At 42.6% G+C, this 26,188-nt stretch overlaps 2 protein-coding genes and 1 non-coding gene across 13 annotated transcripts in view; 2 read left to right on the top strand and 1 right to left on the bottom strand.

Annotated features, from left to right (window-relative positions):
* FAM227B (family with sequence similarity 227 member B) overlaps window positions 1–26,188 on the bottom strand; it is a 122,235-nt gene that overhangs the window by 45,248 nt on the left and 50,799 nt on the right. The gene's annotated exons all lie outside the window — the stretch shown is intronic.
* The window catches only part of FGF7 (fibroblast growth factor 7), a 51,875-nt gene that overhangs the window by 2,499 nt on the left and 23,188 nt on the right, over window positions 1–26,188 (top strand). The window lies entirely within an intron of this gene.
* Window positions 19,987–20,061, top strand: TRNAE-UUC (transfer RNA glutamic acid (anticodon UUC)). Its single transcript has one exon. It is a non-coding gene; the product is annotated as a tRNA-Glu (tRNA).

Below are 26,188 nucleotides of genomic sequence, written 5' to 3'. Positions count from 1 at the left end.
AAAATCTATTGTCATATAATCTTCCCATATCAGTTGCCTCCTAGTTCTCTAGATGGGTGTATAGCACCTCACACTGACCATTAATGATACAAAGATGCCTTTCTTGAATTGCTGCTTGGTTTAGCTATCAATTCCGTATTACTTAAAGCTGCATTACAATGTGCATTTATCTGGGAGAAAGCTCCGCTGAATACAGTGGGACTCACTTCCAAGCAAACTTGTATAGGATTGTGCTACAAATGCATCATACCTGTCTTTTTAATCTTGGAGCTGAAGAATTATACATTTTGCTGTAGTTGTGAACAGACACACGTAGTTAAGACTTATTGATTTCAATGGAATTTAATTACATGCACAAAATTTCAACTCTACACTGCATGTTATATATGCAAATCATTTTAATCTCTGGGCCCTGGCATATCATTAACACACAAACCAATGAAAAAGGAACCCTGAATTTTCATCTGTGCCTAATCCAGATCAGATATCCGGAGAGGTCTCTACCACACCCTACTTGATGAGTAATGCTCTCTCATTTCATTAAACTGGCTAAATTTATGTTGGACTCATCATGCAGATTTCACTGCAACTGCAGTTGAGAATAAGTTGTCCATTAATTAATGAATCAATATCCAGCTTGTTGCCGCTACTTTGTTTTTCCTAAGTATTTTGTAGTCAGGACCTGCATTCCACTGGTGCTCCAAAGAACATGGTATGCTCCCACACAAACAGGCTTTCCTGTTCACTTCAAACAATCTGCGCATGCGAACGAATGTGTGCATGAAGCTGTTCTAAGCCCTGAAACCAACAGGGATGTCTTTGAACATGTGGGAAATCTGTGAATGTACTGGGACTCCTTCATGCTCAAATTTCCAGTGGATCAGTATGAGAGCCATGGGTATTATTAATCTGCAACAAATACTTGTGATGATCACCTCTCCATATGTCAGTATAGTTTGTGGAAGTTATTAAATTATGTCACAGTAGATTTACCCTTCATTAAACCCAGATGCCAAGATTCGCCTTTCTAAACCCAGTTGAAAATAGAAATCACAATGAGTTCTTCTCAAGCTGACTTCAGCTAATTTTGAAAAAGATCATAGTGTTCATCCATAAAACTATGAGCAAGTGAGAATTTATTAGGTTAAAGAAGGCTGTGAGTAAAAGTAGTACTGTAATGGCAATAAACTGGATATTAATCCATGGATTAATGGGCAGTTTATTCCCCTCTACAGTTGTTGCAGTGAAGAGAGAGGAGTGTGCCACAACAGCTATAGTGTCACCAGATGGGAAAGAAGTGGGGCAGTGTTATCTAGCTCTACTCCACTTAATTCTACAAATGTCCTCCTGTCTGTCTCCATGCTACCCCTAATTTGGCATTGTGTAATAGCCCTTGAGAGTCTAACCAGACTTTTTGCACAAATACATGCTCTAGACTCCCAAACACTTTTTTTTTAAAAAGAAAAACATCTTGGAAAGGAGGGCAGATAGGTTCCTCCCCCAAAGGTTCTCAATTCCCAAATCCCTTGCACCATGGCTTTCCCACATTTGGGGTTCAAAAAGCATGTTTACCTGCATTACGAACCCTGTGGCAGGGGGAAAAAATGATGGAGGCCATTTGGAATAAAGAAACAGCCAGTGGGAAAGCATCGGGCAGTCCCTTGGCCTACTGCTTCCTTGCAACCCCCCCCCAGCTGTTTGTTCTTTTTTTCTTTTAAAAGCTAGCAATGGGGCTCCATTATGCATATTTGTGCAAAACCTATAGGTGCATAAGAAGCTGCCTTATACTGAGTCAGGCCTTTGGTCCATCCGGCTCAGTATTGTCTATATTGACTGGCAGCGCCTGTCAAAGTTTTCAGACAGGAATCTTTCCCAGCCCTACCTAGAGATGCTGTGAGGAACTGAACCTGGGACTTTCGGTATGCAAAGCAGATGCTCTAGTACTGAGCTATGGCCCAAAATCAAGAAGATGGTTTCTAACTATTAAAGTACTAACATGCTGAAATGTTAGAAATGTCCTTCTCATGAAACGGTGAGAGCAACTATTTTACCAACCAATATTTATATCCCACTTTAAAACAACAACAACAACAATAGATGAGTCGATGAAAAACAATTGAAGAAAATAACTAAATACAAGGACCTTCAGATTGAAATTGAGCGGCTCTGGAAAAAGAAAACAATAGTGGTGCCAATAGTTGCTGGTGCCTTTGGTGCAGTACCAAAAGAACTTGAACACCATCTCGACACCTTGGGCATCAATAAAATTACCACACATCAACTACAGAAGTCCACACTACTCGGGACAGCACGGATACTACGATGATATCTTTAAATTTTTTTACGTATCCTAGACCCTTGGAAAGGGCCTTATTTGGTAATTAAAGTACCAAATCCAGTCAATAACATCTGGTAGACTATGTGTAAAATAGCACAATAATAGGATAACAATGATAAAATACAATACAAATATTATAATATAAAACTATAACAGGTTAAAAGAGGTTAAAACTGTAGCATTAAAACCAAACCTCCACCTAACTGTTTATGCCACGCCATATGCTATACCATGATCTCCACTTGTCTTAGAAAAAGCCTGAATGGCTTGTGAGTCACCAAGATGGACAAAGCTCACCAGTAAGGTATGACCTCCCGCCACCAAGGACTCATAAAACCTATTTTTTGCTAGTTGCCTGGAACTGGAAAAAAGAACAGGTGAGTTGTCAAAGAAGCAGTTCCTGTCAGCATAAAATACAGGACTGGTGTGCCTCATTCAGTGGAGTCGCAAGTTGTGCAGGCCTGCCTTGAGAACAGTGCATGAACGTATGGCACTTTCTTTACATTTAGAAACATAACTCTCACCTTCCTCTGATGCTTCATACAAGAAGCATTGAACAGCTAGGAAGCATAACATGCTGCAAAGTGGGGCTTTGCATTGAAAAGCCAGATCCTGAAGAAAACGTCAACCCCACCCTCTCAATATTTGTTCACTCGTTTATACAGAAATCTCATATTCTAAAAATCTTTGGTATTCTAGGAGTATGCACTTTTGGAAAGTTTCCTAACTCAAGTCACCTAGGGCAACTTACCAAAATTAATTTGCCTTCTTCAACCTCGTATTTTAAACAAACATGGGCAGAAAGTGTGACATCATCACTATCACCACGTCTGGATTTTCTCACGATGAACGCTACAAAGCTGGGACATATTGGGGGTGGTGGTTCTGCTTTCAATTAGAACTGTGCTGTATAACACCGATTGCAATAGTACAAAATTGCATGGAATTTACCCGTGACAATTCTGGATTTCACACCAACATACGAGGACGAATAATATTTATATACTGCTTCTTCAACCAAAGTTCCCAAAGCAGTTTACACAAATATAAACAAATAAATAAATAAAATGGCAACCTGTCCCCAAAGGGCTCACAATCTAAAAAAGAAATGTAAGACAGACACGAACAACAACCACTGGAGGATGTTATAGAATATAAACATGCATGGTTGAGCCACTAAGATGTAAAATATACCTCGTCCATACACCCTTATTCATACACCATCTCAGTAAGAGAGGTTAAAGCAAATCTCTCAGAAGGACAAAGTAAACCTCACTATGTGCTGCAAATGGAGATCAGCTAATCTATTTGTCTCACTCATGTGGCGATCCAAAGAATGTAAGTTCAAAGTATAATGAAATAAACAACAATAAAAACAGGACCCAGTCTAGTGCAGCACACAGTTGAATATGTAAAAGCACTTTGCTGAGAGCTAGTGTAGTGTAAAGGCAAAGAGACAGAACAATAAAGCAGAACTTTCCTGGTTTGAATCTTGTGTCTTCTGTGAACTCACTAGGTGGCCTGAGGCAAGCCACTCCCTCTCAGCCACCTACAGTATGGGAATAAGAATACTTTGTCTTATAGGATACCATTGTTGTAAGCATTGCAGCGAGATGATTCATCTGAAGCTGTCTGCACATTCAAAACACACCATGCAAAAGCTAAGAGGCTGACATAATGCACAGTGTTATGCATGTGGCAGAATGTAACATCTGCACAGTTGCACAAGCGCCAACATTGCACAAACGGAGTTGTGTGACAGGGCAACCATGATATATAATGGCTACACTGCCATACAACTTGATTTGTGCAAGTTTTGCACTTGCACAAGTGCGCAAGCATCACGTTCCGTCACATGCATAATGTTGCACAGTATTTCAGCCAGTATGCTTTGAGCTTTTCCACATGATGGTTTATTCCGTATCTTTTAAAGCTCCCACCTTACTTAATGACAGGCTCCCCACTGGCTCCAGATGCCTGCACTGGGTTCTGAAGAGACTCGTCCCTCCTGGCATCTTAGGGGGAAATAAAATCTGACTATATTCCACTTCTCCACATTTTTGGTCCCTATTTGAGACCATGTTTTCTCTGATTTGTGCTGCTTCAGTGTCATTTCCCCCCCTACTTAAAAGGGCTTCTTCACTGTGTGATCCCAGCAAATCGGGAACCATATAATCAACATGCTGACATCACACAGTGACATGTAGCCAATCAAATTTAGCCATGCAGGCATGTCAATAAGGGCAAAGAAAGTCCCCCCACATATTTGGGATATACATATCTGGGCTGTCATCCTAACACTGCACAAGCACAGTGCTGTGCTAGCACAAGGATGTTTTGAGCTTGCACTGAGATCTTGCGTTCCAGGCTAACGTTGCACTAGTGCAACTGGGTGCAATTCTGCCACAAGATGCATAACCTGTAGAGCCCTTTCTCACGAACATGTGAGAGGGCAGACAGCGTGGAAGGCAGCAGAAGCTTACCTTCCCCACAGATGATCCAAGTGGGGGGTCTGGGTGCATGAGTTGGCAGCAGAAGCTCAACTTCCCTGCAGACAATCCTCCAGGTGTTGCTGGACACGCTAACTATGTGCCCAAATGGTCTGCGGCTGACACAGGCAGCACGGAGGTCCTGGGGCCAGGACACATCATCCTGGCCCCCAGAAATCCCACAATGCACAGCACAAGTGTGCCCAGGCTTAGTTGCCCTGGCCTGGCCTTGGCTGTTCGTGAGATCAGCCTCATAGTACGCCTCCTGTATGTGTGTAGTAGTCCATTCATTGTGCATAGCCACAGGCATTGCACCAAATGAAATAAAATAAAATAGGTACAGCCAGACATACGCAGTCACACAAATAAATACAACAACCCACACCACACCATCAAATAAAAGGGTCCCCTTTACAATCGACTGCTATAGATTTCAAATAATCAGCCTGCGTCAGATTTCAAATAATCAGCCTGCATCTTTTGGGCTGCCAAAGCAAACAAAACTACACACTGGGAAACTTTCGCATCAAAATCTGATCGCAGCAAGAGAACCTTTTCCTCATCAGACACTAGACAGTAAAAAGACTTCACCTCATTGAGATATTTATCTTGCACCAATAGATAGAGAGGGCAATAGGGCAGATAAAGAAGCAGATCTTGGATCTAAAGCTGGCCACATACACAGAACCTTTGGCCTTCTGTGGAACACCTGTATCCTGTAATCCACTGCCCTTGTGCAAGCGCAATGAGAACATAAGAGATTGTGCAGCTCTGAGCATTCCCTGCAGCTGTGCACAGCTATGATGTCATGATAGGTGTTTCCCTTCTACAATGGAGGATTCACTCCAAAAAGATTCCTCAGGATCGCATGACTATGTTTTGTTCACTTTTGTTTGCACTTTCTTTCCCCCTCCCCTGTCCCTTGCATTTATATCCAGACTCCTCATTGAAGTCTACTGTATCCCCCAAATCCTTTATTCATTTATTGACCACCTTCATCTTTGCACGTGTGTGTGTGTGTGTGTGTGCATGCGCTGCATGTACACTACCTGCAGAATAAAATTGATAGGTCTGTTATCTCTCATCCCCATATACTGCTCTTAATAGGTTCACAGAATATATTATGTATTTGTTTGTTTGTTTGTTTGTTTGATTTTTAGACCGCCCTTACAAAATAGCTCAGGGCAGTTCACAAACATCAGAGACCCTTTAAAACAATTTAAGAGCACTGGAAGGCCAGGCCAAACAGGTAGGTCTTTAGGGCTCTCCTACATTCTAATAAAGAATTTAAATTACGGATGTCTGCGTTAGAGGTTATAATTAATATTCATGACGATATCTTTGACTTAGGTTCTTTGTTATGATTTTTTTAAAAATAAAACCCAATGAAATAAAAAAGAAATAAATTTTAAAAATCTTATTTAAAATTTAAAAATCAGATTATTTTGGGGGGAAAAACATTGATTTGTATCAACTCTGTTTTTGTATGGGTTCAGTTTTGTTCATTGTGCTGGTGCAGCATTCTGTTTGCTGGCTGCCTGGGACTGTAACACCTTTGGTGGGCTGTCAAGCATCCGGCCAGCAACCATACGTGCTTGATGGGTTGTATTCAGTTTGGTGGATCATGGGTTGTGCAGACTTGTTTGTTCCAAAGATCTATCCTACCCACATGCAGCCCAGCCCTATAAACTGATGAGAATTGAGAGAATGGTTCATGGGACTTACCACAAGGATAGCCTTATGGATACCTTCAGTGCTGCAATAGCACTATGTTCCATTCTGACTGTTGTGCCATGTAAGAGCTATGGCTGGGAGCTGGGGCAGAATGCCAGCCTTGCTTAGTATTGCATGGGGTTTATTAGGGCATATAGGTCAGCCAAATACTGTCATTAAGGGAAGGGGGTTGGGCATTTTTCTGGAAAGCAGAACAAAGCCAGCTGGCTCAATCCCAGAAATATGATGGATTGCACTTTGCTCTTTGCAAAGCTTATGCTGACCCACAGGATACAGGCATCCATTAAGTACAGCTTGAATAGGTGGAAATAGCACCAAACTCTCATGGAATTCGGGATAACTGGAGCCAAATCTCAGCAGAACCGGTTTCTGTTCCAGGATTTGACCTTGAGAGTACCTCAAAGAGTACCTTTGAGAATGTGCGAATTGTCTTCCCCTCAATCACTGAATGATAACAAACAGGCCGTACACTGGAAGCCAAGGGCATTCATGTCAGATGAAATAAATGGCTTTGAGGCACAGTGCCTCTGGCAGTGCTCTGATTTAGCACTAGAAGGTTCTTGACATTTTCTGTGTTCATAAAATTTTAGCACTGATGGTCCCAGGTGACTATGCAGTCCACACATACATCATTGTGAATTATGCTTTGTAATAACCAGCAATTGAAACATCATAATAGTCTTAGTTCTTGGAGGAATATCAATAGGAATGTCTGCTTCTACTAGCAGAGCTCCTTGGACACTGAGTTGATGACTGGAGAATAAGCTTGATGAATAATAACAGAGTAGGCCACCAACAGCTAGAAGATATCACTCTGCAGCTGACATAAATCCCCATTCTTTAACTTGGGAACTGAAGTACAGAGTGAGGGCCAAAAGCCACTCCCATGAAAGAAGCATTTATTGAAACAGATGGGAGGCAAAGCCTCGATCTCCTCAAGCCAACTTTTCATTCCTTTTTTCTTTGTGCCCTTTCTTTCCCCCTTTGGTTCTACTGCATGTCATGTAAGTGCCTAACTCTACTTAGATCACACTCAGTCATTTCTACCACCAATTTTAAGACCATAAAAGCAGTAGAGCTGAATGTATTGTACTGGTTAATTGTGAGCTTCAAATTGAAAGTCCCCCATTCACATTGGTCCTGAACTCACTTTGTGGCCTTAGGTAAACCTTAGGTGAGAACCTTTAGCTGGTTCTCCCAACCCACAACTGAGCAGGAGACGCATTCAGTCAGATTCCAAGCCCCTGAGCACTCTTGAGAAACAGTCGTGGGTTGGTAAAAGTAAATGTAGGAGCAGGGGAAAATGATCGTGCGTTAGCCATAATTTGGGTAGGATGCAGCGGCCAACCCACACTGTGTACCCAGCACTGTAGCGAGGGTGGAGGAAAAGCATGTCCCACACAGTCCTACCCAGATCGCGGCTAGCACACAATAACTTCTCCCTCCTCCTACCTCAATTTTTACTGACACACAGACCTATTGGATCATAGGAAGCTGTCTTCTACCGTGTCAGACCACTGGTCCAACTAGTATTGTCCACACTCACTGGCAGAAATCCAAGGTTGCAGGCAGGTGTCTTTCCCAGGCCTACCTGGAGATGCCAGGGAGTAAACCTGAGAACTTTTGCATTAAGCATGCAGATGTTATTCCACTGAACTATGGCCCCATCCCCTAAGGAGAATATGTTATACCTCTCACATGTAGTCTCCCATCCAAATGCAAGCGGAGGTGAACCTGCATAGCAAAGGGAACAATTCATGATCGCTACCACAAGACCAGCTCAAACTATGAAACTTAAATTGAATCTTGACACTGAAATATGGGGATACTAATACTACATTTTGAACCCCAGCCAATAAAATTTAAATCATACATTTCATTTAAGTGGCTACATTAGAGATGTCATTTTAAAAGTATTTAACCCACTACACACACACACACACACACACACACACACACACACACACTGGAGGTGTGTATGTGTGTGTAGATAGATAGATAGATAGATAGATAGCAGCAAATATACTTTATCACTTGCTTGCTCTTCTTGCATATATGTATGCAAGTATAAGACTAGCTTTGGCAGATACACATAATTGTGTATCAAAAACAAAATATTATTTTTGACTTTGTTCCATTATGGTCCTGAAATAATGAGACTGCAACCCAATGAATAGTTTTTGGGGAGTAGATTCCACTGAGCTTAACAGGACTTAATGCTGAGTAAACAAGTACTGAACCGCACTATAATAAAAGGAAAAAATCTTACTACCTTAATTTAGAAAGAGTGATATGAGCCTACCAAACTAAATGAGAGGTTCATATTAACAAGAGTATAACAGAGGCCAGTTTCTATAGCTGCTGTATTGTTAGCCTATGAAGGTTTCATAATACATGACATCATTTGTATGCATGGAAAAGGTTATCTGTGAGACAAATAGTGCTCATAACTTGGAAATAGATATTCACAGATGTGGCTGACAACTGCACACGCAATTCACAGAAAGGCTGAAAAAAACCCTATGATGACATCAATATTGATTTGTCATATTTCAACTTGTGAAACAAACTTTAAAAAGTTAAAATTAACTTCTAACTTTTAGTTGATGCATTTTATTTCAATAACTCATATATTTGGCTTGATACTGGCAGCATTTGAGCAATATTTGCATCAGGTCAATGCTCTTAAAATACTAGATTGAGATCTTCAGCTGATGAAAACTGACACAGCTCAGGTGATATGGCAGCTTATATCTACTGGGGAGAGACTAGAAAGCCAACTCTTCTGAGTGTGATTAGGAGGAGTTTCTGCTTCCCTTAGAAACAAACCTGAAAATTCTAAGTTTGAACAGAAGAGGTAGAGTGTTAATTGGGAAGACTGACAATCAGGACAGAGGGAGAGAAATGAGCTCTGATCTGGGTACTGAAAAATCAAAGCTCTGCCTTCTCCAGCTCTTGTCATCCATGAGGGTAGTTTAGATCCATTCATTCCAGAGTAAGCAGCACTAGACATCAGGGCTGGGTATGCTCCCACTATTGCTATAGAGCAAATCACATGCAGACCAACACTTTGTAAGGCTGGCACAGCCAATTTTAGATCTAATCTTCCCTTTTCGAAGAAGCTGATTGAGCTAACAAAGCAACTCCAGGCATTTCTGGATGAACATCTTTTCTTGACCCTTTTCAGTTTGGCTTCAGGTCTGATTAAAAGATGGAATCTGCTTTAGTAATCATGGAGAATGAGCTGACTCCGCACAGAGCATCTGTGCAGTTGTGCACTGAGGCTGTGGCATCCCCCCGCAGCTCGCTCGCTCGCTCTCCCCCCCACAGTTCGCTCGCTCACTCTCCCCCCGCAGCTCACTCACTCGCTCTCCCCCCTGCAGCTCGCTCTCCTCCCCACAGCTCGCTCGCTCTCCCCCCTGCAGCTCTCTCCCCCTGCAGCTCTCCCCACTGGGCGGGCCAGGGCCAGGCCATCCCGCTGCCACCTCCCACCTCCTCCTCCCAGCTGGTAGGACTTTGCCTGCCATCTGCCCACCTCCTCGCCCGCCACCGCCTCCTCTTCCTGGCCGGCGGGGCTTGGCCTACCATCCACCCACCTCTTCTGGCCGGAGGGGCTTCGCCTGCTGGCCCTCCATCTCTGCATCCTGACCACCACCATTATTTCTCTCTGCTTCAATGCTGGAACTCTTGCACGCTCTAGAGCATCTACACGTTAGTACTTGATTGCTCCCCTCACCTCAGAGATCTTCCCACCCTCACCTAAGCTGTACTCCTGCTCCTCCTCCATCCCGTTGCTTCCATCCCCCTCACCCTTCTTGGTCGTGGCTGCAGCATCTCTGCCACCTATTGTCCAAGCTGCAGCCCCCTATCTCCAGAGACCTCCCCACCACCACCTGAATCCCGCTCCTGCTCCTTCCTCCAGGAGCGGCAGCAGTGGTTGACCGGGCCGTTCCTTGCTGCTGCTACCACTACCATGGCTGCTCGTTTCCCTCAGGTTGCTGACAGGCCTGGGTATGGACCCTTGCCTGCCTCCCTCCCTCTGACAATGGCCTCAGTAGCCCCAAACAGCAGCAGTGGTTGACTGGGCCCTTCCTTGCTGCTAGTGCTGCCATGGCCGCTCATTCCTCTCAGGCTACTGACAGGCTCACGCCCGTCCCTTGCCCTTCCTTCTGTCTCTCTTCCCCCTCACTTCTTTTTCTCTTTCTCTCTCCTCCACTTGCTCTTCCCCACTCTTTCTTCCCCCTCCCTTCATGTTTTTTTCTCTTCCTCCCTCCTTGAGTTAACAGATTTTGTTCATCTTATCTGCATATGGAATTCCCACTGTCCAATCAGGTGCTTCTGCTTGCAAACTCTGTCAGCCAATCGCCTCCTTTCTACCACGTCCCCACGCATGGCCTGTTTTGGAGAATTAATAATATAGATGATCTACAGCTGGAGGAAACAGAGGAATACCTCCTTGTTGATCCTGCTAGATCTCTCAGTGGCTTCTGATACTGTAGACAGCATCATTCTCTGCAGACACTGGTTAAGCTGTTGGGACTCACTCCCCAACGGTTCCACTCTTTTCAATTTGACCACACCCAAATGATAGCTATAAGGGATGCAATCTCAATGCAGTAGAAACCAATGTACGTTGTTTCACTGAAAAGGGACCTATAGCTGAACTTGGCGTTGTCACCAATGCTCATCAATGAAACCCTGTTCTATATTTGTTTAACTAAGCACCTGGGAGCTGAACCAGTGATTGATCAGGTGGCCAAGTGGATGAGGCTGTGGCTGAATGGATAGAGATGGACAAATTATTGCTGAATCCAGGCAAAAGAGAAAGTTATGCCAGTTGGGAATCCTCCGACTTTTAAGGGGGTTAGCATGCCTGTAACAAATGAGGTTGAAATATCACTACCTAAACAGATTTAGAGCCTAGGGGGGCTCCTAGAGTCACTATGCACATAGCAATGGTGTCCAGAGCTGTATTTATTAACTGCATTTACCACGCAGACTCTGTTCCCTCTGGGAAAGAGGTGATCTCCCCATGCTGATACATACATGATTTGTAATCTTATCTACTGTAATCTGCTTTGCATAGCCCGGACCTTGAAAACAATTCAGAAGCTTCAGCTGGTGCAAATGCTTATCTTCTAATGGATGCTGAAAGGCACAATGCATGTCTGTCTGCTTCTGGACACAATTCAAGAAAGGCATTGGTTTAAAACATCTAAGCCCTTCAAAGCATGAGACCTGTCCATCTCAGGGATTGTGTCTGCTGGTATCAGCCTCTGAACTGATTATGTTCAAAAGATCGGACCCTGCTCCATGTATCCTTTGTTATTTGTAAAGCAACATGAAGACTGATGTTTCTATTCCTGCACACGCTGCAAAATGACCAAGAGCTGAGTTTACATAGCAGATTCAGTGCTGCTGCTACAAAGAAAGTATTCTAGTTATTTTTACTATAAATGTGGAAGAAGCTAAGTGATCAACACCTTGGGTTTTTCACTTAGTAGGTCAGCACTAATTAGTGTTTGGGTTGAGCTGTGGTCAAGAGGGATTAGAACAATGTAATTTTGGTTAAACTAACAAATGAAAGCCTGGTTTTAGAAGGCCATACTATGGCTATACTTAGTTGCACTGGTTGCCGATATGTTTCCGGGCAAAATACAAAGTGCTGGTTAATTATTACCTATAAAGCCCTGAATGGGTTAGGTCCGCGTTACCTTCTTCTGTATGATCCCTACTTTACATTAAGGTCATCAGGAGAGGTCCATCTTTAGTTACCACCGGTACGTCTGGTGGCAACTCGGAAGCAGGCCTTCTTTGTAGCTGCTCCTGGGCTCTGGAATGCACTCCCGGCAGAAATTTGTAGCTTGGGTTCATTGTGGCCTTCATTGATTGATTAATTAAGTGCTGTCAAGTCGGTGTCGACTCTTAGCGACCACATAGAGAGATTCTCTCCAGGATGATCTGTCGTCAACTTGTCCTTTAAGGTCTCTCAGTGGTGCATCCATTGCTGTCGTAATCAAATCCATCCACCTTGCTGCTGGTCATTCTCTTCTTCTCTTTCCTCCAACTTTTCCCAGCATTATGAACTTCTCAAGGGAGCTGGGTTTTCGCATAATGTGTCCGAGGTATGATAGCTTGAGCCTGGTCATTTGTGCCTCGAGTGAAAATTCTGGATTGATTTGTTCTCTGATTCATTTTTTTGTTTTCCTGGCTGTCCATGGTATCCTCAAAAGTCTTCTCCAGCACCAAAGTTCAAAAGCATCAATACTCGTTCTACCTTACTTCTTCAAAGTCCAGCTTTTACATCCATAGAGTGTCATGGGGAATACCATTGTCTGAATGATTCTTATATTTGTAAGTATAGACACATCACAGCACCTAAATATCCTTTCCAAGGCCTTCATTGTAACCCTACCAAGTGCTAGTCTGTGGCGTATTTCTTGACTGCTGCATCCTTTACTGTTGATGGTCAATCCTACAAGGCAGAAGCTATCCACCACTTCAATCTCTTCATTAGCAATTCTGAGGCTGGTTGCTGTACCCGTTGTCATTAGTTTAGTCTTCTTGACATTTAGCCATAGCCCCTTTTAAAAAAATGTGTTCCTTGACTTTCATTACTAGAGCTTGCAGATCATCCGTATTCTCAGCTACCAGAGTGGTGTTTAAGGGCCTTCAAGAGAGCCCTTAAAACCTATTTGTTTGGTCTGGCCTTCCAGGGCTTTTAAATTGTTCTTCAATGTTTTTAACTGTTATAAAATGGGTTTAAACTGTTTTTAAATGTTTTTTATATTGTTTTCAGTTATTGTTAGTTTTCTGTCTTTTGTTGTTGTACACTGCCCAGAGTCTCTGGATGGGGTGCTGCAATCAATCAATCAATCAATCAATCAATACACTAGTTTATTCAGATTTTTTAAAAAAAAAAACAGTAACAGGGATAGACAAACAATTTGGTAATAACAATTTAAAACTTCATTTTAGAAATGGTAGGGTAACTTGAATGACAAAGACAGATAATTTGGACATGCAAGTTGCAAAAGATGCTATGCTCATTGTGAGCATATTGTGGCTTCTTGGGTGTTTGGTAGATGCTTGTTTTTATAGTCACAGACAGAGCAAAATGAGGTCCTTTATGGCTGCACACATCACCTTGGCCTGCACTGTGCTTTATAGTATCTCAGGGAGCACAGGATTGTAAGGTCTGTCAGTGAGGCACTGCTTTAGGCTTCACATTTTAGGAAGATAAGATGATCATCTACCAAGATTTTTTCCTTCCCTATTTAGCAGGATCTTTTCTGTGGCAGTCCCAGAATCATGGAGAGCTGTCCCTTCAGAAGTCTTGTGTGTTCTCCTCTTGTCTCTTTTTCAAGGTAGCTGGATTCCCTTTTTGTTTGTTCTGGCAAGCATTTTGGAAGTTTAAAAAAACACAAACCATTGTTTTTGCACAGTTTTAAATTATTGTTTTACAATCTTACTGGATTTGATACTTGAATTTTCTTTCTCTTTCTTTCTGAAAATACCTCATGAGCATTTCTGTTGAAAGACTATCTGGAAATATTGGATAACATCCAGAACAAGTGTAGTCAGGACCAGTGGTCCCTCTAATTTTTTTCATTTCTGTGTGGAATGAGTTTTGTTATGACAGTATCAAGGCAGTGTGTGCAAATGTGCATTCAGAGTGGGACTTTCCTGATTCAACCTGAGTGGGGTCTAAAATTAACTAAGCAGACATCAAAAAACTTGTGAGTGTGTGTGCACATGTGTGTGCACACCTTAGGGCAGGCCTGCTTAACCTTGCCCCCCCAGGTGTTTTTAGACTACAACTCCCATAATCCACAGTAGCCAATAGCCAGGGATTATGGGAACTGTAGGGGGGACACAGGTCAGGACTAAATCCTATTGAAATTGAATGGGAGTTACATGTTTCATTGATTTGAGTGGTGCTTAGGCAAGACTAACTAGTCTGAGTGTCATCAGTTGTAAAATAAAAAACAAATACAGTAAGCTGGTTAGCAAAATAGCCCACTTTTTCTTGTGATGTCCGTTGGTTATTCTATGCATTTCAATGAAGTGTAGGTTGGCTAGACTCAAATATGAATTTCTAACTGAGGGCTCAGCAAAAAGCAAAAGAGTAAAAAAAAAAAAAGAGTTTGAATCCTTAATGTAGAGAATTTATATAGATGATTCAGAGAAAAGAAATTACTGGCATCTTGGAATAAATATGCTTCTGTGCCACCATAAACCATGATGATGGATGCAAGATTTCTGTCAGTGGATGGGATCCAAAACCACTCTTCTTCTGTTAGGTTCACAGGCAGACAGTAGAACAAAAAATGTGGGTGGTGCTGGCACAGGAGAAGTTGTGGGCAGGGCAGCCAAAGGATGCAGTTAATTCGATCCATCCTTCTGCAGCTTCTGCCACAGGCTTAAATGGAAACGTGAGCTGTGTCCTCTGACAAAAGCTCTGACGCAAAGAAAACAGTGAATCCCTTGGCGATGGTGATGTGGACCACCCACTGTTTTCTGCACCTGCCGAGGTGCTTCCAGTATCTGTGTGCATGCTCACTCCTCTAAAGGGCTGCATCCTTTGCAAAACCAAAGCTCCGGGGCAGGGGGTGGGGGTTAGGATAACTCCCTGTAACCCATCTTCTCTTCAGAGAGTGCCATCCATTCCCAGTCGTGAAGATCCGATTACTATCTATTGATGTTCGTAGTGGCCGACATCTGGAGCATGGAACCCCACGCAGAAGGGGGTGCTGCTAGTGGAGAGGTGTTGTGCCAGTTAGTTGTGCTATGCCTATAGCTTTCGTTTCAGATGAGTGTTCAAGTGCTGCAGAACCAGAAGCATGCATGCAGTACTGCAGCAGATGTGCACATGCAACACACCTCATTTGTTTTAATGGGAACTTTTGTGCTGAAGTGTGATTCCACAAATCCCATGTGTATTGTGTAAAATAAAGGCTGGGCAGCAGACATACATACCTATGATATTCGAATATGCCTGTTTATGTACATCAAACTTTTTTTCGTAAAAATGGAAAATGAACCACAATTGCAGTGGCAGCAGGAAACAGCTAAAGAGAGACAGAACTGAGACCAGCACCAGAGGACACCAGAGGAAGCAGTGGGAACTGGTGGCAAAGGCAGCAAGGAGAAAGTATAATCGTCTCCCCAATGCCCAGTCCCAAACATCAGCAGAGACTCCTAGCTTTTACTATAGATTGAAGATTTGTACAGCCAGTGGCTAGCATTTATGGCTTGTGATTCTGCATCGACAGAACGTGCTGCATTGCACTAACTTGATAGCGTTGGAATGGTTGGTTTGATTTTTGCCAGCATGTCTAGTTTTTAATGGTTAAAGGTCTGACAGCAGTTTTCAACTTCCTTAAAAACCAATAGCCTCTTCAAAACCCACCCTTGGCTAGGTGCAGAGGGTCTGATTATCACCCATGTGCCCCACACTATCACCTAAGGTTGATCGCTTTCTGTCCTATCCTCTTCCTTTGCCTTAACTCTATTAAATAATCCTTTCCATAAAACCAAATTCATCTCGCTCAAACCCCTCTCTCTACTCCTACTTACACATGAGAGGAGAGCTGGTCTTGTAGCAGCAAGCATGGCTTGCCCTTTAGCTAAGCAGGGTCTGCCCTGGTTGTATATGAATGGGAGACTAGAATTGTGAGCACTGTAAAATATTCCCCTCAGGGGATGGAGCTGCTCTGGGAAGAGTAGAAAGTTTCAAGTTCCTTCCCTGGCTTCTCCAAGATAGGACTGAGAGAGATTCCTGCCTGCAACCTTGGAGAAGCCACTGCCAGTCTATGAAGACAATACTGAACTAGATAGACCAATGGTCTGACTCAGTATATGGCAGCTTCCTATGTTCCACATCACCAAAATTGTTCTCTGTCGCTTCCTTCAGAATCCTTATTCTTCCTATCCGTTCCTTAAGCAGTCCCCCATTTCACATGACCCACGAGTCCTGTGCGTCTTCCCCACCCTATTCTCTCCCCCTCCTTTTCACTTGGTTTGCAACCATTTCCAAAAGAAAAAAGAAAAAGCTGAGTATAACATATAAATTCAGCTGTTTTTAGTGATTTATTATGAGCAATTGGCACTGCAATGTACCTAATATAATATTGCTTTCTTTTCCACAAAACATCCCCAGCTGTTTTCCCATAATTTAGCTATGAGGACAGTTGTTTGCTTTCTCAGGCTTCAGAGAAAGCAAAATTTGGAGTATAAACAGCTTGCTAAAATTTATTAACAACTTCTGTTATTATTTTTAGATTGGGTTTTTTTGTGGGGGAAATAATGAGAAAATATTGGCAACAATTTCTGGGTATGAACCTGCTTGTTCTGTGTTAGGCAATAAGCCAGTCATTCCTATTTTGCCCTTTCATGGAACTAGATCCAAGGAGAGAGAGGAAAGATAAGAAAAACTTCAAGAGTCACCACTGCAGACATATTTCCAAAATCTCTTATAACTGGTGGGCCGATTCCACTACCGCCACTTCCCAGAGTCAATTTCTCTGAATCAAAATAATATATAATGGGTGCTTCCACACGAGCCCCTTTCTCTGGAAAATCCTCCCCACCCCACCCCCTGCGTTGTTCACTGACTTTTTATGAGGAATTCACATGACATCACTACCAAGTTGTTGTGTTCCAGAATTGTCTGTGCTGTCCTTCTGTGCTTTTTATAGAGTGGTGACGTGTGTGTGGCTTCATTTTTGTTTTGTTAGAAAACACACTTGCATGGCCAGTCTGTCCATTTTGAAGAGGCACATCACTACTGAAGCTTTTATGAGCAACTTTGCCTTTAATCAAGAGCTTCCTGTTTGTAGGTTCACCTCATTGTCTTTCTTCCTAGTCAGGACTATTGGGAGATTAGTGACGAACTGGTCCTCAGTTAATCCATTTCTGTCCCCCACAGAGGCAGGTGGTTTAAATGACTGCTTTCCATTTCCATTTCCATTATTTTTCCTCTTTTATTTATTTTATGGCAAAACAGTACTACTATACTATAAAAGAAAGAAAAGGGGGAAATAATTGGAGGAAACCAGGCATCTTAACCCACCCACTCCCATGTCTTCTTGGCCAATTCATCATTGATCTTCCAGTTACAACTGAGCAGGAAGCAATACAGCTGACTTAACATACAAAAAGTGGTTGGGAACCTGTGCTGAATGGAAGTTAGTTGTGAGTAAACTTGTAGCAACTTGTGAGTGAGCATTATAGACAGATCTTGGCCTTGGAGAAGAACACTGATGGTTAATACAGCACTATATTAAGCACCACAGGGAACCTCCATTTTAATTCCTAATTAATTCCTAGCTGTGGAAAAGCAACCTCCTGGCAGTGCTTCTAGTGTAGAAGCAATCCATATTATCTTTCATTTAAAAAGATATTTGGGGATATGAATAGATATGAAACCAGGTTTCCTTCCTCATTATTTGCAAATCTACTATTCCTAGTAAACAGATTAGTGAGATCTCTGAATATCAATCATAGAAACTGAAATTAAAAAATTATGGCAATCCCTGTTCATTAAAGAAAGATGAGATTTCAATGATCACACTGGAGGACTACAGGAATGAGACCTGAAATTTGAACTTTTTAGACAGAGCTGAGATATTTAAAGAACGCTCTAGCTGGACCTCCATGGCAAGCTGTCAAAAAGCAATCTATTTGTATTATAGATTGGCTAATGGACAACCTCCCCCTGCCCTGCAGGATCTTATGTATAACCCTGATTTCAGAATAACATAGTCCTATGATTAAACAGTATTTGTTTCACATTTCTGGATCAATATCAACATTTTTAAAACAACAGGCCTTAGATTTAGAGAGAAAAATTATCCTCTATTAGCACATCCCAATACATATTCTCACGACTAATGGAATCAGAGATGCTCAAGTTGTTGAAGAGAGTGTTAATGTTGGCCAAATATTCTTACTCATGTGCAAGTAATATACATTTCTTCATTATGTCTACATAGTTCTTTGAGTGCCGAATGTAAATATGGAGCATTCAAGCCAATACGTTGCAAATTTGATTAATTGGAATCATTTAATTCAGTTCCTTGAACCCACACGCACACAGCTTCGCTCTTGACAGCCTCCATATCCTACCAGTTTAACTATCCTGACACACAACATGTGGAGCTAATGTCAAACTGAAAGCAATTTTGTGTTTAGAAATTATAAGGTGAATTACAGTGTCAGGAACATTTAAAAGAAAACAGTAAAATGCCATTATGTCCTTTTGAGTGTTTAGTTAATATTGATCTAATTATTTTGGATTACACTGAGAATTCATTTGCATAATGTTGTTTGATTTATTTAAGCGACTTTATCATTTACTGAAGCTCTTCCCACGATCAAGAGGGGAGAGCTACCCTCTTTTGAGGGGAGGAAGCCCAAAGGTGCTTTCCTTCCTGGAGATGATCCTCCTTTGGGCTCTGGGTGGGCGGGTCACCAGCCCAGACTAATGGCAGCTTGTCTCCAGTGCTCCTGTGCTCAGCCACAGCTTGCCCGCCAGCTCTGGGCGTCGGGCGCAGGGAAGTGCCACTATGTGGCGCCCCACCTCGTAGAACCCCAGTAATGCACCGCGCAAGTGCATGGTGCTTTTCTGGGATCCCCCCTCCCCCTCGAGTGTGCTCACCACGGCTGCAAGCAGCCACGGCTGACACACGATCAATTTAACAAGGTTAACAGCGCACTCGCTCCATTAACCTCGTTTAAGGGGGTGGCTACGTAGGCGGGCTTGCCACTGTGGAGCCAATGTGCTCGCCCTTGAGCCCGCTGGTTCTCATGAGCGAGCAAAACTGTGCTGGGCTCCCTTAGCCCGGTTTGGCTCGGTGAGAATAGCCTCCTAGTATGTGATTAAAAAGGCCTGGTAGCTGGCTCCCAAAAAACACTAGTAAAAGGCATTTGTAAGAGTGCTGGGCTAAGCAATAAAGTAGCACAAGGGACACACTCACCTGTGGTAGTAAGATGCCAAATGAAATAAGAGACAAAAGAGTGCACGTGCACTATGTATTCCCAGGGAGGGTGCACGACCCAAATGCCCTGGTAGGCTGGAACCAACCATGACTTGGTACACAAGATTAATTTTCAGCACGTTAATTATTACATACATTAAAATTAACTATAGAGATAAGTGAATACATTGCAGAAGTTGATGCATAGACTGCTGAGTTCTGAAATAATATGCTAGCTGCACTGATAGCCTCCTACACTGGCCATAATGATATAGAAACACTCTCTGTCAGGCTGACAATTCAGTTTCTCTACCATGAAGAACCTCCAGATGGAGAGATGTGGTATGTTGCTTTCTATCACTGGTATAGCTCAGAAGTTTGAGTGACCAAGAGGACTTCTGAAAAGCCGATTCCCAGCCATGAGTAATGGCAGACTGGCACAGGGGATGGAGCTGTAGCTTAGTGGTAGAGTATCTGCTTTTCATGCAGAAGGTCCCAGGTTCAGTCCCTGGCAGCATCTCCAGGTAGGCATGGGAAAGACTCCTACCTGAAACCTTGAAGAAGCCATTGCCAGTCAGTGCTGACTATACTGAGCTAGATGGACCAATGGTCTGACTTGGCATATGCCAGCTACCTATGATCTGGATCGTGATCTGTTGCATCAATAAGTAATGGGTTCTGCGTCTGCACAGGGACCTCACGGACCAATTAGCTAGCTCCTCGTTCCGCCCCCAACTGTCGTGCACGTGACCGTGCTTCCGTTACCCCAGGCATATTAAAAGTGCTCTAGTGCCCGTTAAAAATGCATGGAGCACAAACGCCCATAAGTTATGTTCTGCTGCGATTGCTATGGGAATCTGGGGTGTTTTGGTAGCATTAGCAACATCACCTAGATTATCATGATAAATGGAAACTGACCACAAGAGGCAGCTAGTGGAAAGATCAAGCAATCCAACTAGCTCATTGAAATATTTACTGAAACTGCTAACCATGAAGGTTCATCTTAATGGTTAAACATTTAACTGCTTGGAGTTTGACATCCCTAATACAAGATTACATATATTTTGCCATGTGAAGACAACAACAAACACAACAACAACAAGAGTGTGCTGTCTTGCAGGCGAACACACTTACATGTCTAGCTATTTGTTGGAGGGGAAGGAATTTTTGAGGCCATTTGTGCATCACAAAATACATGGACCTTTGTACACAAGTGTATACCTGCTGTTTGTGTAATATGATAACCTGCTGAGCGTACGGTGCATTGTGGGCCAGGAGCCCACTCCTGTGCCAACACTGGCTGGGAGAAGCTGGTGCTGACACACGAGCAGTTAGCCCGGAGTAAGGGTGCGCTCGTGCCCTTAACCTCGGCTAACCGGTGGGCTCCCTAGACGAGTTTGCCACCAAGGCACTGCCAGAAGCCTCACAGCTATTGGCAGTTCTCACAGGCAGCCATGTCCAGGCTTAGGTGCTCCAGCCCGGTCTTGGCTGCCTGTGAGAACAGCCTCAGAGAATAAAAACTAAAAAGCCCCTCGAAAAAGATGGGTCTATAAGTGTTCCTGAAAAACAGTGAGGGAGGAAGCATGGCAAAGCTCATCCAGAAGGCATTCCAAAGCTGAGGGGCCAAAACCTAAAGGGCCATCTCCAACGGGATGGAGTCAGTTGCTGAGCCACAAGCAGGGCCTGAGGTGTAGAATGGTGGGCCCTGGCAGGTTCACATGGGGGAATGCAGTAGCAGTACAGGGCGTCATTTTCATGCCCTAGTATTGGTGAGCTTCCCCAAGACATTTGGCTGGTGGCTTTGGACGACACAGTCCTTGGTCTGATATAGCAAGGCTATTCTAACATGATGCCTGCACTCCACGCAGCTCAGTAATGGCCCAGGCACAGGGGACCACCCTGCTGCCCCTGCCAATGCACCTCTTGGTTATTAAAAGATGGAATAGTACCCTTAGGCACCCATTTTCTGTGAACTAGGAAGAAAGATGAAACTTGGAAAGTCTAGTTAGGAAAATGTTGTAATTGCTAGGCAGTAACAATTAGCGTTGTTTACTTTCTTCCCTCTGTCTGCATTTAGCTAAGCAATGTGATTAGATAGCAAACAAAAAGAAATTATCCTGGAGGAAGGAATGATAGAGCCAAAGTAACTTAAAACTTGTTTTTTCTTAACGCTTCAGTCATGCAAGCTTACTTATGCAACATTATGCCATTCATAACAGATCGCTTGAGAAATGTTGTTATAGTTCTTTCCCCCTACCCAAACTGTGATATATACTGCATCAAGCAGAAGGGATAGATGTTTATGTTCACACACACACCCGCCCCCCTGTTTTCAGAGCATTTATACCAAATAAGAAATCAGAAATGTTTTTATACCACTGGGTTGTTGTGTGTTTACTTTATTAGTTTACTTTATTTATAACGAAGTTTACTTTATAACAAACTTTATAACAAACTATACCAAAGTTTACTTTATTACTTTATTATTGTTTTCTCCATGTAAACTGATTTGGGAACTTTTGTTGAAAAGTGGTATATAAGTGTTTGTTTGGTGTTTGTTTTTTAATGCAAGGATTGCTTCTCTGGTAACTGCAATCATTACAATAACATTTTCAAGTTAAGATGAATTTAGAAAACCAACCAATAAATTCCAAGATATTTTACACAGTGATAGAGAAGTTAAAAGTAACTGTCTAGTGGGGGGAGGGGAAGTGATCTAATACCATAATGCATCACTGAACAAGATAAGCCAGGAGTTCAAAGACTTGTACTAGGTCTTCCCTCATGTTTGAAGAGGATGGTATACATCAGATGGCACAAGTGAAAACTCTTAGGCACTCTAAGTTCTCCTTTAATCCAGTTTTAGAATGATGACCTAATATGGGTAAAAAGCAAGTAGAGGTACGATCGCAAAGGAATGGGAGTCATCTTCCCAGATTCTAATATTGACTCATAAAGTCCAATAAGACAGGGATTCACAGCTTAACAGGATGAGCTCTGTCGCTCATCAAGAGTGATAAGCTTGGCCTGGGTGCTAGCCACTTAAGGATGCTTCATATGTGGCATTGTGAGAATGTGCTTCCATCATACATGTTAATATGATTCATTGTACTTTAAAAAAAAGTGCATGATATACACATACCATGCTCCTGATTGGCTGCAGCTCCCTGTTGTGTGTACCCCTGTTATAGAATTCAATGAGGGGGAGGCCATAGCTCAGTGACAGAAACATGCAGAAGGTTCCAGGTTCAATCCTTATCATCTCCAGGAGCCTTTACAGACAGGACTTCCATCTTTTGGTCAGTCTGACCAGCGAAGCCACTTCAAATTAGACTCACAGCATTAGGGAAGCAGTCCCTCCCCTCTCTGCTCCAAGTTTTCTTTTGCGTAGGTTCACTCGCAGCTCACTTCCATGTTTTGCTTGTGGCCAATGGCTTCCTAGAGAAGGCCCAATGCCATGCCTCCATTTTCCCCAAGGAAATTAAAACACCCTCTGTTATCTGGCTCTACCTCACATACCACTTCTGCTTAATTAGCCACCAGCCTTGGCTTTCTATCTGCCCCCGCCGCCCCCCCCCCGACACACACAACACACACACGTCTCCAGCATGTGTCAGCCTTCCTGCATCATCGCCTCTGCTTTTGCAGCCCCCTTCTTGCTTGGACTGCATGATCCTTGGATAGCAAGGAAATGCTCATTTTCTGCAAGGAAAGCGCTCTGCAGACTGCAAATTCTCTCTCTTCCCCAGATCTCCCCACTTCCCACTTCAAAAACCTTCAAAGAGCAGAGAAGAGAGTAATCCATTCTTTACCCTTGGGCAACTTTCTGCAGTATTTGCATTTCACAGGCGTGACTTGCTCTTATCATGATAATGTGAGGACTTCATCAGCACCTGCTGTGGTTTATCTCCAAAAACTCTGGGGTAAAGCAGGATTTTAAGAACTCAGATATAGATCAGAATGAAGTGAAATCTGTGTGGGGTAAAGCTCCTGGTAAGGCTAGAAAAGACTCATTTCTGATATCTGGGAGAGTTGCTGCCAGTCAGTACAGACAAATCTAGATAAACCAATAGGCTAATAGTGCAGCACAACACAGCTTCATATACCCATGTGCTTTAAGGCTTTACCATTATTATTTCTTGTTTACACAGTCAGACAAGTGTTATTGACTGGTTTGTTTTATCCAGACATCGAGTCCTTCCCAAGGACCTGGGATGGCTGAATTGTATTGTCAATGTTGTTGCTGTTATAGATATCGTCGCAGAATATAGGCTGTTCCCAGTAAAGCTGCTTTTTGTAATTGGCTGATGGTGATTTCTGTGGCCCCTCTGGTGTTGAGGTGCTCTTCAAGGTCTTTTGGAACTGCACCCAGGGCGCCAATTACCACTGGGATTATTTTGGTCTTCTTCTGCCACAGCCTTTCAATTTCAATTTGTAGATCTTTGTATTTGGTGATTTTGTCTATTTCTTTTTCTTCTGTTCTGCTATCCCCTGGTATTGCTGTGACTTGTTTTTGACTTGTTTTGACTTGTTTTTCTTTCTTCTCGACTACAATTATATCTGGTGTATTGTGTGGCAGATGTTTGTCTGTTTGTAGTTGGAAGTCCCATAAGATTTTTACATCTTCATTTTCTTCAACTTTTTCAATTTTATGGTCCCACCAATATTTGGCTACGGGTAGCTTGTATTTTTTTGCAGATGTTCCAGTGTATCATCCCTGCTACCTTGTCATGCCTTTGTTTGTAGTCAGTCTGTGCAATCTTTTTACAACAGCTGATTAGGTGGTCCACTGTTTTATCTGCTTCTTTACAAAGGCGGCACTTGGTGTTTGTGGTGGATTTTTTGACTTTTGCTCTTATTGCATTTGTTCTTAGTGCCTGTTCTTGCGCAGCCAGTATTAAACCCTCTGTTTCTTTCTTCAAGTTGCCATTCTTAAGCCATTGCCAGGTCTTGGTGATGTCTGATTTTCCGCTTATATTGTGCAAATATTGACCATGCAGGGGCTTATTTTTCCATTTTTCTGCTCGGTCCTTGACTTGTTCTTTCTTGTAGGCCTGCTTTGTTTCATTGGTGTTTAATAGTTTCGCATTATTGACCATTTGAAGTGCATCTTCTTCACTGTCCTTGATATATTCTTCAAGTCCTCTTTTCTCCTCCTCTACTGTTTGATGGACTTGCAGCATTCCACCTGAGCTGCGAGGGAGGTATAGCCTATCTACATCACTGTGAGGGTGCAGAGCATGACTGATGGTCATTATTTTCCTGGTCTTACGATCTAGCGTCTCTAGCTCTGCCTGGGTCCAGTCTATTATTCCTGCAGTGTATCTGATAACAGGTATCGCCCAGGTGTTTATGGCTTGTATGGTGTTCCCACCATTGAGTTTGGACTTGAGGATTTTTCTAACTCTCCTGATGTATTCACTTCCAATTTTTCTTTTAACTTCAGTGTGTGCAATGTTATCACCCTGGAGAATGCCCAAGTATTTGTAATGTTCTTTCTCTTCCAGGTTCTTGATCTTGCTTCCATTGGGCAGTTCCTTCTGTTTTTCTTATTTTTCCTCTGTTCATTATTAATGCAGCACACTTGTCTAGTCCAAACTCCATTGCTATATTGCTACTGAATATATGGACAGTGTTTAACAGTGATTCGATTTCTGACTGGGACTTTCCATACAACTTCTGATGGTCCATGTACAGCAGATGGTTGATTTTACTTGATGTTTTAGATGTTTGGTATCCGAGGCCTGTTTTGTTTAATATTTGTGAAAGTGGGGTCATGGCGATTACAAACAACAGAGGGGATAGTGAGTCCCCTTGGAAAATGCCTCTTCTAATGCTAACCTGTCCAAGTGTCTCGCCGTTGATTGTTAACTGTGTACTCCACATGCTCATTGCCTTTTTAATAAATATCTGAATGTTTTTGCTGACACCAGTTGTTTCTAAACATTTTAGTATCCATGTGTGAGGCAATGAATCAAAGGCTTTCTTGTAGTCAATCCATGCAACACTTAGATTTGTTTTTCTTCTCTTGCAATTTTCTAAAATCATTTTGTCAATCAGCAGCTGGTCTTTTGTGCCTCTGGTGTTCAGGCAATTTCCTTTCTGTTCAACTGGAAGCTGTTTGTTTGTTAATAAGTGTTGCATCACTTCAACTGCTATTATTCCAGTTAATAATTTGAACATGGTTGGCAGGCAGGTGATCGGTCTATAATTACTTGGAACTGCACCTTTTTGCTGGGTCTTTCATGATGAGATGAGTTTTCCCAGTTGTTAGCCATTGATCAATATCACCTCCTTGCAAAATGTGATTGAACTGTTTTGATAGTTGTTTATGAAGGTTTGTTAGGTGTTTAAGCCAAAAGCCATGCAGTTCATCGTCGCCTGGAGCAGTCTAATTTTTAATTTTCTTTGCTCTTTCACTTATTAATTCTGGTGTTATTATTAGATCTTGCATTTGTTGGTTACATTTTTTGACCTCTTTCATCCAGCCTGCTTTTTTTATTATAATCTATTCAGATTGTCCCATAATTTCCACCAGAATTGTACTGTTTCTTGTGAAGTAGGTTAGGCTGAGAGAGAAGTGAAGAGAAGTGAGAGAACAACCCTGTGAAGTAGGTTAGGCTGAGAGAGAAGTGACTGGCCCAGAG

Source organism: Hemicordylus capensis, chromosome 10 (genome assembly GCF_027244095.1).
Source record: "Hemicordylus capensis ecotype Gifberg chromosome 10, rHemCap1.1.pri, whole genome shotgun sequence".
Lineage (NCBI taxonomy): Eukaryota > Metazoa > Chordata > Lepidosauria > Squamata > Cordylidae > Hemicordylus > Hemicordylus capensis.
The sequence above is the reverse complement of the archived record's forward strand: the minus strand, read 5'-3'. Positions and strand labels throughout refer to the sequence as shown.